Raw genomic sequence first — 15,871 nt, 5'->3', positions numbered from 1 at the left:
GGCAGAGGACATGGGGGTCAAGGACCATAGGGTCCTGCTCTGTTTCAGGACCGTTCAGTATTTGTTTTTCTCTGTTTCACTTAGCATAATGCTCTCAAAATCCATCCGTTTGTTACAAAGGACAGACTTCTTTCTTATGGCTGAATAATATTCAATGGAATGTATTATCATATATATGTATATATATATACATATGTATGTCTATCACAACTTCTTTATTCATTCATCTGTCAGTAGACAATTAGGTTGTTTCCATATTTTGGTACTTGTAAATAATGCTGCAGTGAACATGAGGGTGCAGTTATCTCTTCAATATTCATTTTCTCTTTTAACAAGGAAAATATCCATTAAAAGTACCAGTTGTAGGAATGGTTTGGGTAAGAACTAATTATTTAGACTCCTCTCTCCCTATTACTCCTTGATCTGAGTTTCTAGAGGAAGTTTGCAACCTGCAGCTGTTTCTTCCCATCCCCAAGAGAGGAGAGAAGGAAGGACACAATCAAAGGTGTCTTTTCAGAATGGAAGGCCAGATCTTACAGTTAACAGAAGTAATAAAACTCATGTGGTGGTAGGCATTATGTCATTTAATACCCACAAAAGTTATTTGAAATAGATGCTAATACTGCATTCACATGAACATGAATATGGAAACCAAGTCCAAGACAGATGAAGTTTTAAGTCCAGAGTCATATAGCTAAAAAGTAGGGGAGGGAAGAATCTAAGCTCTTTCTGGAAACTGTGTAGAGTCTGCTCAGCCTTTAAAGTGGAATAATAAACAGTATTTTAGGAACTATAAATTATTCCTTTCCCCTGTCCTGTGGGACTCTCCCTTAAGAAAGGTGTCTAAATGCTTTACCTCCTCCTGCACAGGGCGAAGTAAGACCAGAAATTATGGCCCACAGGGAGGAATGTTTTGTGACCCCAGGGTGGGGGAACAGTCTCCACATGACTGCCCTCATTTCAGCCTCAAGTTTGGGGATCCCAGGATCACTCTCACTTCAGACCAGCTGGCTACAGATTTGAGTCTTCACAACCACCCTAAGGTTTGATAATTCACTGGAACAACTCAGAGGACTCAATGAAAACAATATATTTCCATTTACAGTGTATTATAGTTAAAGGATACAAATTAAATTCAGCCAAGGGAAGAGACTATTAGGGCAGAGCCAGGAGGGGTCCAAACACGGAGGCTTCCAGTCATCTTCTCTCTGTGGCATCATGGAATATTTTACCTCTTTCCGACCATGATGTATGACAATATGTAGAGAATATTGCAAAGCAAAGACCACCCAAGTTTGGATGTCTAGAGTTTCTTTCGTTTTTTATTTTTTTTTCTTTTTAACATCTTTATTAGAGTATAGTTGCTTCACAATGGTGTGTTAGTTTCTGCTTTATAACAAAGTGAATCAGTTATACATATACATATGTTCCCATATCTCTTCCCTCTTGCATCTCCCTCCCTCCCAACCTCCCTATCCCACCCCTCTAGGTGGTCACAAAGCACCAAGCTGATCTCCCTGTGCTATGTGGCTGCTTCCCACTAGCTATCTATTTTATGTTTGGTAGTGTATATAAGTCCATGCCACTCTCTCACTTTGTCCCAGCTTACCCTTCCCCCTCCCTGTATCCTCAAGTTCATTCTCTAGTAGGTCTGTGTCTTTATTCCCATCTTACCCCTAGGTTCTTCATGACCTATTTTTTCTTAGATTCCATATATATGTGTTAGCATATGGTATTTGTTTTTCTCTTTCTGACTTACTTCACTCTGTATTTCAGACTCTAGGTCCATCCACCTCATTACAAATAACTCAATTTCGTTTCCTTTTATGGCTGAGTAATATTCCATTGTATATATGTGCCACATCTTCTTTATCCATTCATCTGTCGATGGACACTTAGGTTGCTTCCATGTCCTGACTATTGTAAATAGAGCTGCAATGAACATTGTTGTACATGACTCTTTTTGAATTATGGTTTTCTCAGGGTATATGCCCAGTTAGTGGGATTGCTGTATCATATGGTAATTCTATTTTTCATTATTTAAGGAATCTCCACACTGTTTTCCATAGTGGCTGTATCAATTTACATTCCCACCAGCAGTGCAGGAGTGTTCCCTTTTCTCCACACCCTCTCCAGCATTTATTGTTTCTAGATTTTTTGATGATGGCCATTCTGACTGGTGTGAGATGATATCTCATTGCAGTTTTGATTTGCATTTCTCTAATGATTAATGATGTTGAGCATCCTTTTATGTTTGTTGGCAATCTGTATATCTTCTTTGGAGAAATGTCTGTTTAGGTCTTCTGCCCATTTTCGGATTGGGTTGTTTGTTTTTTTGTTATTGAGCTGCATGAGCTGCTTGTAAATTTTGGAGATTAATCCTTTGTCAGTTGATTCATTTGCAAATATTTTCTCCCATTCTGAGGGCTGTCATTTGGTCTAGTTTATGGTTTCCTTTGCTGTGCAAAATACGTTTCATCAGGTCCCATTTGTTTATTTTTGTTTTTATTTCCATTTCTCTAGGAGATGGGTCAAAAAGGATCTTGCTGTGATTCATATCATAGAGTGTTCTGCCTATGTTTTCCTCTAAGAGTTTGATAATGTCTGGCCTTATATTTAGGAGCTTGACACATACTGCTTGCTTTAGTCTTTAGCCTCTCCTGGAAGTTTGTGCTAATACATTTAGTCTCTTAAATCCCCCTTCACAACTTACATTGTTAGACTGGTGGCCAAAGTCCTAGCAAAACAAAGATACTCCTATTAGGAGGATATCCCAGGAGTCTAGAGGTCAACTCCCAGTAACTAAGGGCTTACATTCTTCACTACACAATGTCCCATAAATTTAACTTAAGAAAATAATATATTTATAAACCCTTTTACCTTTTAAAAATTAACTTTAATTCCTTGAATAAATACCCAGTGCAGTAAAAATTACAACAAGAACAACAAAATCTCTCTTCCACTCCCAGTACAAGCAGCACTAGAGTTTGTCAGGTATTTGATTGCACATCTCTGTAAAGCACTCACCATCCATAAAATGCTAGAGCTGTCACTTTATGGGGAGAGGGGAGAGTGGGAGTGGATGGAGAGAGTGGTATGATTTTTAAACGTATATTTACTGTTGTATTTTTTCAGGACAAAGCACGATATAGCTTTCTGTAATCTACACTGTATAACTGGATACTTGCATTATTTTCTAAAGACCTAAACTGATATCATTTCCAGGAAATGGGAATTGAGGGCTTGCTGAATTTGAGTAATTTTCACAATAAATGTGTATCCAATAAACAGCAGCTAAAATAGCCATTCTTAAAATTCAAGAGGCAGGGCTTCCCTGGTGGCGCAGTGGTTGAGAGTCTGCCAGCTGATGCAGGGGACATGGGTTCGTGCCCCGGTCTGGGAAGATCCCACATGCCGCGGAGTGGCTAGGCCCATGAGCCATGGCCGCTGAGCCTGTGCGTCTGGAGCAAGTGAGAGGCCAGCGTACCGCAAAAAAAAAAAAAAAAAATGCAAGAAGCAGTCAGAAAGTGAAAGAGTTAGTTGTCTCTAGGGCTCTGCTTGTGAATTAAATACACAAATACTTTATGAAAAGCCCAAATAATATCTCTTCATTTAAATAGAATTTCATCTATGGTATATACTTATTTTTCTTTACGGGTGTAGATACTATTCTTTTAGGCAATTTCAGGAACAATATTAATGTGTAGACAGAAAGGTCTAGATTAAAGGAACATTAGAGCATTATGTGGTACTGGGCAGGAATTGGTTCTCTGTTTGCAAACCTCAGGCAGCACCCTGAAGCATTGTAGTAAACAGGTCTCTTAGAACCAGTAGAAGTCTACCCCCTAAGCCCCTTTTACAGACTTTAGTAGGTAATACAAATATTTATTCCAGAGACAGCAACTCTCCAAGAAATGAATTCTGGAAGACAGATTTTGTCCATAATATATATCTACCTACCATTTCTAAACTTGCCAGTCACTTTGGGTCACATTTGCACATCCTTTCTTCCTTTGGGTGTATATTCCAGTTACCCATATCCTCAACCCACTGTTCGTCCGTCTATCAGTAAAGGCTCAGCTCCTGTCTTCCCTCTGATTCCCACAGTATGTTGGTTTTCACTTCTAGTATTCTGTCATTGCATTGAGTTATATCTATTTTAATGAATCAGTTTCTGTGCTCTGTTTTGAAATCTGAGAGACAGGTACTCTCTCTTATCCCTTTCCATTGGCTCCTACACCAATCACAATGTTTGGTACAGAATGACAAGGCAATAAGTGGTTGAGAATCAATGAGTAATTGACATAGCTAACACTTTCACACAGGTTTTTATCAACAATGTACACTTGAGATGGAAATGACTTATTCTTCAGTAAGCTGAATAAATAATATCAAATTATCATTCATAAAAATACGCTTAGGCAGCTGAGGTTATGTAATCAAATTATATTCCTCAGAGAAACTAAAGAGATGGATAAGTAACAAGATTCTTAGATTTATTGATTAATATCAGATGTCTCAAATAATACTGTGATGTTAAGGTTTAACTTTTGACAAGTCCTAGAGTTCCTGTGCTGCTGATTCAAAAGGAATTTAGGTGCTCTAGATAACAGATGTCCAGGAGGGCAAAGTTAATGCTATGTTAACTGAAAGTTTGGAAACATAACTTGTATTTTGCCCAAACAGAAATCCAGTTCTCTTACACATGGGACAGACTTTCCAAGGGCTGGGGATTAGGTTGGCATTTCTTCTAAAAATGAGACTTGAATCTGTTCAAGCACTCAAAATATTCCAGGTTCAACCCAAGAGTTTGATTCCAATTAGCATGGAAGAGATCACTTTGGCCTGAGTACTTTGTTGGAACAGGTTTCTTGAAATAAATGGACCTCAGTATGATTACTAAAGAACATCTGGTTTAAAACATTATTGCAACATTAGGTGGGCCTTTTGGGATAAATATGCTGTTCCATGTACAGTGTGGCGGTAATGAGTTCTTTAGTAGTCCAGGGTCACCTAAAGGTTTATGAGTTATCCCAGTTTTAAGTTAGAATTAAACATTTTTTCTCTTCTTTCCTTCTCCCCCTCCTTTTTTCCTATGCATATCTACCAAAAAGGTCTAATTGCTTCTTAAATGGGCTCTTCATGAACTGTCACCAGATAATAAGAGTTTATTTTATGATTATTTTGCTCAAAAATATGTCGGTACCATAATTGAATATCAGTAATATATGTAATGGGCTGGAGGGCAAATGAGAAGAGCTATTCTTGCCCCGTGAAGCAGATATCCTATTCCTATGACACACCCACTCATACCAGCCAATGAAAAACTCTCCCATCACGCTGGGGCTACTCTGTTTAGGAAGTACCCTATATATAATAACTCCTTTGGAGAGAAAGCCTGGGCTCTGAGGACCTGAGTCAACTGATGGCCTAATTAGAATCAGGTGCTTGGAGTGCTATACATGCCGGAAAAAAAAAAATCTAGCAGAAAGGAGGACAATAAAAAGAGAACCAACCATTGTGAGAAAGATGGATTTCCAGTTGAAGGAATGGATCAGAGCATTAATTGGGGAGTCAAAATGAAGGAGACAGGCTGAATTTTATTTCTAGAATGACATACTGGGGAATAGGGCAACAACAATGAGGTAAGTTGGTCCCAGGTCTGAATTACTGAACATGAGCACTGATTTAGACCCATGGGTGAGAATGGAAAAACTGTATACCTCGAACCTTGAAGATATGTTGGTGATGGCATTAGAATTGCTAGAAGCCATGGAATATGTAGAATTGGAGTTTTAGTGGTCAGGATAAACAATCTGACTTCTGGGTTACATAAGAAGTAGGAAGAGGATGTTGTAGGACTAAGCAATAGAATGAAAAAATGTGTCTAATAGGATACATACACACACCCTCTCCCATCTTCTGTCCGTCTGTCCATCATGATCATATATATACACACAATCTTGTTATATATATCCCTAGCGTATAACTAAAAATACTTACAGAGTGGATATTGTATGTTAGACTTTTTCCCAAGCACTTTACATATATCAGCTCACCTAATTTTTCTGTTATTGTTCTCATTTTACAGATGAGGAAACCAGGGCAAAAAGGTTCAAGGATTAGCCTCAGGTCATATGATGAGTAAGATATGCAGCAGGGATTTGGATCCAAAAGTGGGGATCTTAACTATTTTCTTCTGATGTGAACCAAATGAGCACAGTGTTCTAGTGTAGACATCACCAGGCACTATCGTGGAACTCATTTCAAAATAGCTTGTAAATTATACAGATGAATTTAATAGAAATGTTTAAAGGAGGTTCCAAATGTTCAGTTACAATTATTTGAATATGTTCTGCAATATCCATTTCTTCCAAGGGTCTGTATGGTATTGGAGAGGTAGTATATTAATTATTCGTTGGAAAAATGATTTCTGGAGAGTCATAGTTTGTTTTGGTACAAATCCTGTCTTCATCTCTTATTAGCTTTGTGACATTAAAAACATAACATACACTTCATTATGACTTACTATCCCCATCTAATGTGTACTTCATAGAGTTATTGTAAGGAATAAAAAAAGGGCCCTTTAATGTGTAGTTCATAAGGTTATTATAAGGAATAAAATGATTTGTATAAATTTTTAGAATGTTGTCTGCCACAGAGGAAGTCATCAAAAACATTAATTATTTTTCTACCATACTTATTTTAAAGGGGGAGAAATATAAATAAAAGAGCTGAGAATAAAAGCATGGAAATTTTTACCAGGTTATCCTATGAAATGGTCCAGGAGACCCTAAACTGATTGCCCAAAGGCCTTTTGCTGATTAAAGTCAATGTCAAAAATAGGAGGGGTTTTGATGCTAAGAAAATTGTGAAGTGTATTTTATATTTTTTGATGACGTTAAAAGGATAAAAAGCATGCAGTTCTAATAGCCAAACACATTTTTATCAGCGCAAATGAATATATGAGTTTTCGGGCATAAGCATTTGAAATTATATTTCTATGTCAAAGCATTTAAAATAATTTTATTTACTATTTTAAAATATTGTATCCATCCTATTATGGAAAAGAAGTAAGCATAACTGTCATGGTAACAACAATACCTAGCATCACTTACTGAGCATTTACTATGTGCCTGGCACTGTTTGAAGTGGTGTAGATTAGGACATAGACATAGGCATAAGTACATACACTATTTATAAAATAAAATTTAATTTGGGCTCAAAAAAGTCCTGCATACTAATGAATATTTGAAAATGTGGACCTTAAATAGTAACTGTCAATTCAAAAATTGCAAGTTCACCTAAGCCTTAAGGATTCGGTTTTCTGATGAACACCCTCAAGTATACATTTCAGAGAGTACAAATTATTTCTTCTGTGTCATCAACACAGTTATTTTAAGTGTTTAAAAAAATCGGTCAACTATTAATTTATCCTTTGTTATTTCACAAACATATTTTAATTTTCTCTAAAAATTAAGTTGACAAATCAGTTAGGAAAATTAATGTTAAAAATTTCCCTGAGACTACATATGTGGGAATCCTATCCTTCATTTGATACAGATTCATTTACTAGGAATTCTTAATTCTAGACATTGTGCCAGATTTACATATTATTTTAATGATTTGTGACAAGATCTTCTTGTACGTGAATTTATAGGAATATTTAAATTTTGTTTCTTGAAGAACAAGATCCTTTTCGAAGTCTGTATTTTGGTTGTGGGGTGCTGAACCTTTTAAAATATTGTTAGACTGTATATGGAGTGGCAAGCTCACTGTATGATTATTTCCACACCCTTTGATTTCATATTAACTCCTTGCTGTTTTGTTTAATAATTTAACTTTCTACTGTGGTTTGGTGTCTAGAATCTATTACAGAGTAATGTGAATATCTAAAGTTCCAACATATTCCTATTACTTTACTTTGGTCTTATCATATTTCAGATGACAATATAACATATTTCTATTGTTACCTCCTTTATTATAAGTTTTGTTCTTTATCATTTACTTTTCTTCCTGGGTTTTCCCAATTTTACAAATGGTTGTTTGGGAAAGTACTATGATAAAGAACACTGTGGGATGCCCTGTGGGATAAACATACAATTTAAGATGAAGACCCTTGATTCTAGGTAGTTTAATTGACGCAAGACATTTATGCCTGATGCATAGTTACCAAATCAATATTAAGGAAATAATATATGCATGTAATTTTGCCAGTAACTTTCAAATATTTCATTTTTTAACCCTTATAAAAATCCTGTGAAGTTTTCATTAATCTTAATTTTTGGAGGCCATGAGCAGATAATTTTAAATGTCAGAATCCAGATAAGCATAGTTTTTCTGACCCAAATACCATGTACTTTCCTTTGAGGATGTAAACTAGAATAGGTAAAAGATCAGCTAATTGTGGGGAAGCCTTTAAAAATTCTTGATTCTGGGCTTCCCTGGTGGCGCAGTGCTTGAGAGTCCGCCTGCCGACGCAGGAGACGCGGGTTCGTGCCCCGTTTCGGGAAGATCCCACATGCCGCGGAGCGGCTGGGCCCGTGGGCCATGGCCACTGAGCCTGCGCGTCCGGAGCCTGTGCTCCACAAATGGGAGAGGCCACAACAGTGAGAGGCCCGCATAACGCAAGAAAAAAAAAAAAAAAAAAGAAAAATTCTTGATTCTGTGATGGGAGGATGTGAATAGTTGCCTGCTTTTATTTCTGGTTGTGGTTCCTCCTTTGCAAATTTGTAATAATCAGTTGCATCTGAAGCCAGAAGAAGCCGTTTTCATTCTGTGTACTTTAAGCAAAAATCCTTTCCCCCAAAAGGCTGAGATAAATAACATAGAGAAGTGGTTTTGTGGAAATCAACTCATTGGTCCTAAGCAGAAACCTTACTCTGAAAAATCATGATGTATTTCAGTTGTCAACAGCCATTACCATCTTAGCTCCACAGGCTGAAGGTGTCCTTTTTCCTGTGTTGGAATCTGAACAGCACACGTGTGAAAGGACAATTTTAAATGTGATGAATAAAAATTGTTTTGAAAGTTAACCCTTACTTTAAATAAACCTAAATATTTTTTATATCTCTTGACTCACATGCAGACCAGATTTAGAAGCCAAAACTAAGTATGAAGCAAAACTTACATTAAATTCTCAAAGTCAAAACTAGAAGCCTGAGATATCTGAGTTAGTCACTTTGTATTTTAGAAATCAGTTTGAGTTCTATACTGAATAGGAAACAAACTTGGCTGTGAAACAGAAACAAAAAATATAAATTATAACAAACAGAAGATAGTTTCTCTTTCATGTAATAGTCTGAGTTTAACCAATCCAGTAAAGCTAGTATTTTAGTTTAGAATTGTCAGGAACCTGATCTGCTTCTGTTTGGTTGTATCATCTTCCCTAGGGGATGAGCTGTGTCCTCATAATCTAAGGTAACTCACCAATGCCATGTTCCCATTGGCCAGAAATCCTATATACAATCACAGCTGAATTCAAGGGAACTAGAAAATATAGACTCTAACTCAGTGTGGCTATCTACCAATGAAAAGAAAAAGATCTATGTTTCTGTGATTATCATAGGAATGCAACTCTCAGTCTCTGTCATGGGCTCAATGATCTGATCTCTCAGTTTTGCTCAGAACAAACAGTATTTTAAATTTATAAATCTTTTATTCTGACAGTAATCTATCAACATTACATGAACTTTTACTTTTTGATGGATTATTCATTTTTAACTGCATCTCTTCTACTGAGTGAAGGTTTTCTGTGCATTAAATCTTTGAACTTTGAATCTGTGAACTTTGTCAACTTTGTTGACAATGCTCTATGAACTAAGATTAATTTTCATCAATAGTCTATGTATGCAAGAGAAGAATGAGAATTCTATAATGATTGGTACAGAAATGCTCATTGATCAAGATTGTTAATTGTTCCATTTAATGGGCACAAATTTAAATATCATTTTCTGTTTGATTGCAAAATTGATGAAAGATAGATTATTAAATCTTCTGTTAAAATCAAGGATGGCTCAATTTCTCCCTGTAACTGCATCAGTTTTTCTTGTACAGTTTTTTCAGGTTGTCAGGTGCACAAATACTTAAAATTTCTGTATATTTCTGCCTAGTTTTATGCACTCCCTTGTGCCAAATATAGCTCTTTATTATTTTTGAATCTTTTTAATTTTAATTTTTTATTTATTTATTTTGGCCATGCTGTGTGGCATGCAGGATCTTAGTTCCCTGACCAGGGATCAAACCCGTGCCCCCTGAATTGGGAGCACAGAGTCTTAACCACTGGACCGCCAGGGAAGCCCTATAGCTATTTAAATTAAAGACTATTTGTCTTCTTCTGGTTATTATTTGCTTGAGTTATTGTTTTCCATTCGTGGCCTTCCCCGCATTGCATGAGCACCGGCTTGCATTCAGCAAATCTCGGTGTTGGTACCACCCCATCTCTCCTGTCACCACATGGGGCCTGGAAGAGGTTGACCAGCTTTGTTGATTTCTCCTCCGTTGGTGGGAACACTTTTTCCCATCCACCTCTTCATATCTGTGTATCCCTCTTGTGTTTAGTTCTCAGTTCAAGCTCCTGTTTGCTGGTACTGAAGACCTCTTCCCTCTCCTCTAGGGGCCACGAGTCTAAGTTCCCTACTTATGAATACGGGTGAGTGACTGCGGAGTGGCAGCAATTTCCGGACAGATTGCACATTGATATCCAGCTCCTGCTTGCTTTCTCGCGTCTTAAGCACTTTCCTGAATTTCTTGCGAATCCAGTTTTATAAACATATTTATCCAGCATTTCTAGGTATTTTATTTTCGTCTCCAAGACAGCTGATCCTTTTTAACGTCATAAACAGAAATCTCCCCAGATTACGTAATGTTTTTGCTACTCTTTGATAATAGCAGTAGAGTCTACATTTAGAATAACTACTGATACATTTGTATGATACATATTTTTTGTTTTATTTCCCACTAAATATATCTTGTCTGTGTCTTTACTAAATTCTAAAAATAAACTTAGCATAGGTTTTGGTAGAGGAACACCTCCTCAAATCCAACCTGAATTAACTGACTCGACACCCATGGCCTCCATCAATATGAAGCCATGTTCTGTCTGTGCTCCAACCACACTGACCTGAAATTGTCATGCTGCCTTCCGCCATGGTGTCTTTGCCCATATCATACCATACAGCTGTACCCGGTGCCTCGGGATACTTTTCCTTCCCTTTTACACAACCTCCAACCTCTCTGTGGTGACTACTTTTTCCTAAGAAACTCCTTTTACCTCTCTTACCTTATCAAATCAATTATAATTTCTCAGCATAACTGCAGAGGTCTTAGAACAATCATTAATTCACATCTCTATAGGCTTGGGAGAATGTGTTTCTCTGTATGTGCATGTTTGATTTGAGTAAGAATGTTGTGCAGGACATGGGCCCAGTGTGTCCAAGCTAACTTTCTATCTCCATCCTTGCCACAGTGCTTCATACAGGGTGAACTGTAAATATCTAGCTGTTTCATAAATGAACTACTTACTGTGTGAATAATCTACTTGAATGACAAAGTGAGGGAATAGATCTTGATAATATATTTTTTCCATTTGAATGCACAGCATTTTCTGAGATAGTAATGCATTTATTTACAGGAGACTAGTTTAGACCATATTTAACATGGCTACCTCAGGCCAGCCTCCAAGTCATTTTATTTATTGAGAATAGATTAGCTTTATTGTATCTGTCTTATAGAGCCAGTTGAAAATTAAAGAAAGGCTAGATTATTTTCCCAATGACTATAGTTTCCTTGAACTAGCATGTATTTTGAGGAGATTATTTGTTTTAGTGTCTGCAATACTCGATGATTAAAAGATACCCCCAATAAACTTATTACTGATTTTAACTTAGAAGAAACGATGTTCTAGTATCAAATATGTAACAGCAAAGAAAATAAAATGCACGAAAACCTCCTGGGTTTTAATTTTGAAAAGGATGGGAGCATGAGATTTCAGATTGAAGCCTACAGTAAATGAATAAAATACTGTGCAAGTCGTAATGGAGAAACCAACTGTTCTTACTGAAATTTTCAAAAAAAGTGATTTCCTTACCAAAACAGTATTTTTTGGAAGGGTCACTCATTGTGATGGTTCTGTTGTTGACGTTGTTTGTTCGATTGTTCCTGTTCGATTGTTCCTGTTCCTGTGACTTAAATACACCATTTCTTCCTTCCATGACCTAGATTGTAGATGGAATATGGTACACGGAAATAACTAAAAAATGACATTGGAGAACATGGTGAATGTTGAAATGACTGTGCAATCCTAGTTAAAGTTAACTATCATTTCAATAGAGGAGGTGTTTCTTTCCTGTTAATGTTGAACAATGAAAATTTCAGGAAAAAAATACAAAGAAGAATTGAATTTGCACAAATGATTGCATTAGCACAGTTGAGGGATATTAACAATTAGTCTGTATGTTCAACATGAAAATGATTCTGCAGAGTTTTAATTGAAGGGATTTATGCATATTTAGTAGGCTTAATGTTGTGTCTTCTTGAATCACTCTGCTGTGTAATGTGGGAGGTGTGTGATTAGGATGTAATAAGGCCAATTCACAATGGTGCATCCAAAATGAGGGTCCAGATGTGTGCTAAGTGTGACTGGGACACAACTAAAGAAAAATGGTATTGCTGGAGAAAAGATACTCTACACTTAGATACTTAGTTCTAGGAGATGTTCTTGAAAGAGCTTGTCTTGTTCTTGCTAAACCCATTTAGGTATGCAGAGTGTAATGGAATATGACAATGGGATTTTCTTCCTCTTTCAGATTAGTGGTGAAAAACAAAGGGATATAATGTGACCACATATTACAAAGAAATTAAAACCTCGGTTTCTCTGGCTTCGACGACTATGAACAGCATTTAAAATGACAGTAACTTTTGACTTAATGATTCAAATAGTGCAACTTTAATGTAATGAAAATTAATATACAGAGATGCTCATTGTAGCAATATTTATACAATAATAATAATATATTAAAACACGTGTCCAAGAGTGAAGGGCTAACCAAATTATTATATATTAAAATATTTAAACATTATATACTCTCTAATTGACATATATAACATTTTCTGAGGCATAAAAGAACTTAAGTGAAAAGACAAAATGTAAAATTTAATTTGGAATACAAAAACAAAGAAAAATGAATCATGGAACAAATGAATAAGATATATTAAAAAAAATTATATCATTTACAAAAGCAGGATTTGTTAAGTGTGATTTGATTTCCTCCCCAGAGATATTTAGTTTGTGTGTATGTTTTGTAATGACTTCATTCAAGTATAATATGGAATATGTTATAAATTATTAAATAAAACCAGATTAGATTTTTTAAGTACTAAAATTGAAAAGTATAAACATACATGTTCTTTTAATTAAAGATAACCAAAGGAATAATTATAAGTCAAACCACTTGATTATTAATAGAAAAATTTAAGAATATATCATATGTACATATTTTAAAAGATACAAAATATGTAGAAATCAAATGGGATGGGTGTTCTGTACTTGCCAGCAAAAACCTACTGAATTAGTTAATACTTTATAACTAAGCAGTCAGAGCCAACTACACTTTAACTCAAAAGTGGTTTCTTTTGCCCAAAGTTCATTTAATTCTTTGAGATAACAGTTCTGTAACAGACATTTTCCAGCTATCTGAAGTCTCTCCAAAATTAAGTGATGTAAATAACACATCATATCAGGTTTTCTGACAATTATTCAAGGAAAAATGCAAGTAAACCATAATGTATGGAAATACCTTCCTGTTCACCTCATTATAGCATTGTGATAAAGTATAGCTTTAGGATAGGAAAAAAGTGATGCTGAAGAAATTTTTATCACTTTTAGTCATATTAACAAACACATAGAAGTAATGATTAAATACCAAATAATTGTGGTAATGTGGGTTTTTTTCCATTTTATTATAACATTTTATCCCTCTCTGCATATTAAGAGGAAAAAGTAATTATCATCTCCCTTGGTGGCATACATAGCCTTATTTTTCAGCTGTTCCATTTATTGAATTTGACTAGTGCTCTCTATTTTTTCCTCCCCAAAATACTTTGACATTGAAAGCCTTTTAGTAATTCCCATTTTGGTTGCATAAATCGGGAAATGCGTGTCTGTGTGTGTATTTGTGTGTATGAGTTTTTTCTTAATTCAACCATTTAAAAAAAAATATTTCCAGAAAGGTTGCTTTGAAATCAGATTGTGAGATGGAAGCTAGAGTTTATATTGCTATCAACTTCCCATAGAATCTGAAGCTGAGAGCTAAGTGACATGATTTTGAATTTGTGATAGAAAAGCAGTGAATATGTTTTACTGACTTTGTTAATATCCTTGCTGCTCAATCATTCATTAGCTTTGTCGCCCTGACCAAGTATATTTAAATGTTCTGCATCTCAATTCCTTCTTCTGTATTTTGGGGAAATGTAAATTACTACCTCAAAGAACTAAAAGAACTGGTGTGTGTGTGTGTGTGTGTGTGTGTGTGTATCTCAGTATGTGTATATATACATTCACACATATAAAGATAGCGAGATTGATATGATATACAAAGAAGATTAATAATGTATTCAATTAGTTTTTTTGTATAAGCCAAGGAGAACATTTATCTTCATTTCTAAAAATATGTTGTTTATACCTGGTGTAAGGAAAGATTAGCCTAAAAAAGTCTTGGGTACATTGTACTCCAAAGTACACAAAGGATGTGGATGACCTTATCACTAATGGTAAAATATTATGTATAATTTTTTCCAGAAAACTAAATATATTATATCCTCTCCCATCACTTTAGGTAGCTCTGGATTTCCTATTATTATTATTATTATTATACTATTATTATTATATGCTATAAATATCCTAACAAATTGTTGTTAAGCTGCCATATGTAATAATACTTAGTGGCCCAAAATCAAGCCATAAAGTAAGGTTTACTCCTTCACAACTTCTTGCTTGTGAATTTCTTGCTGGACCTTTGGGACTTCAGTGACAAAACCCTAACATTTTATATAATTTCCCTTGAGAGTATTTTAAAATAGTTTGAGCTGAAAAGCACATTTGATTGCAAATAACAGAAAGTCACTTGAACTGGATTCAGCAAATAGATTTTATTACAAGCATCCAGGGCTATTTTAAGATCTCCAAGGCAGTAGCACCATTTAGCTAGACATTGCTCCCCCCATTTCTTTGCACACCACTTCTAGCATCATCTCTTAGCAGCTTCTCTTTCTACTGCTTTCACTGCCTCTCTGTATACATGGGAGAAGATGAGCACAGAAAGTTTCCAAGTTTAGAAATCCTCAGTGGTGGTAACTTTTGAAATCTAATTGTCTCTGAAAAATATTGTCAGTTTTTTGGTGGAGAGAATTTAAATGTCATAAATTAAAACCCAAGTCAAGGATGTGGAGAGCACATGGCACAAAATTTTAAAAAAACTGAGAAACAGTTAGATGGCCATTTTTGATGAAAGGGCATCTCTCAAAGAAGACAGGTGGTTTTTACACTGGGCATCTACTCCAGAATGTGTCTGCTCTATTAACCCGAACTATTTGTCTGTGAATCTTAATAAAAATGGCATATGTACATAGTACATTGACTTTATTTTCTTTGTGAAGAAACACTAGTGAGACAAGAAGACATTTGAGATAGAAAACCAGCCCCAATATTTCTTAGTAAAATTATATTTTATTTAAAGGACAGTTGCCTTTTCTATTATCTTCAGTTCTGTCATTTCTCTGTCATATGTTTGTTTTGACTGATAGACATATTGTAGGGACACCAAATTAACCCATTTTGGGGGAAAAAGTATAAAGGTAAGGTTCAAAGAATGCC

Source organism: Lipotes vexillifer, unplaced genomic scaffold (genome assembly GCF_000442215.2).
Source record: "Lipotes vexillifer unplaced genomic scaffold, Lipotes_vexillifer_v1.1 scaffold271, whole genome shotgun sequence".
Classification (NCBI taxonomy): domain Eukaryota; kingdom Metazoa; phylum Chordata; class Mammalia; order Artiodactyla; family Lipotidae; genus Lipotes; species Lipotes vexillifer.
Note: the sequence above shows the minus strand (reverse complement) of the source record.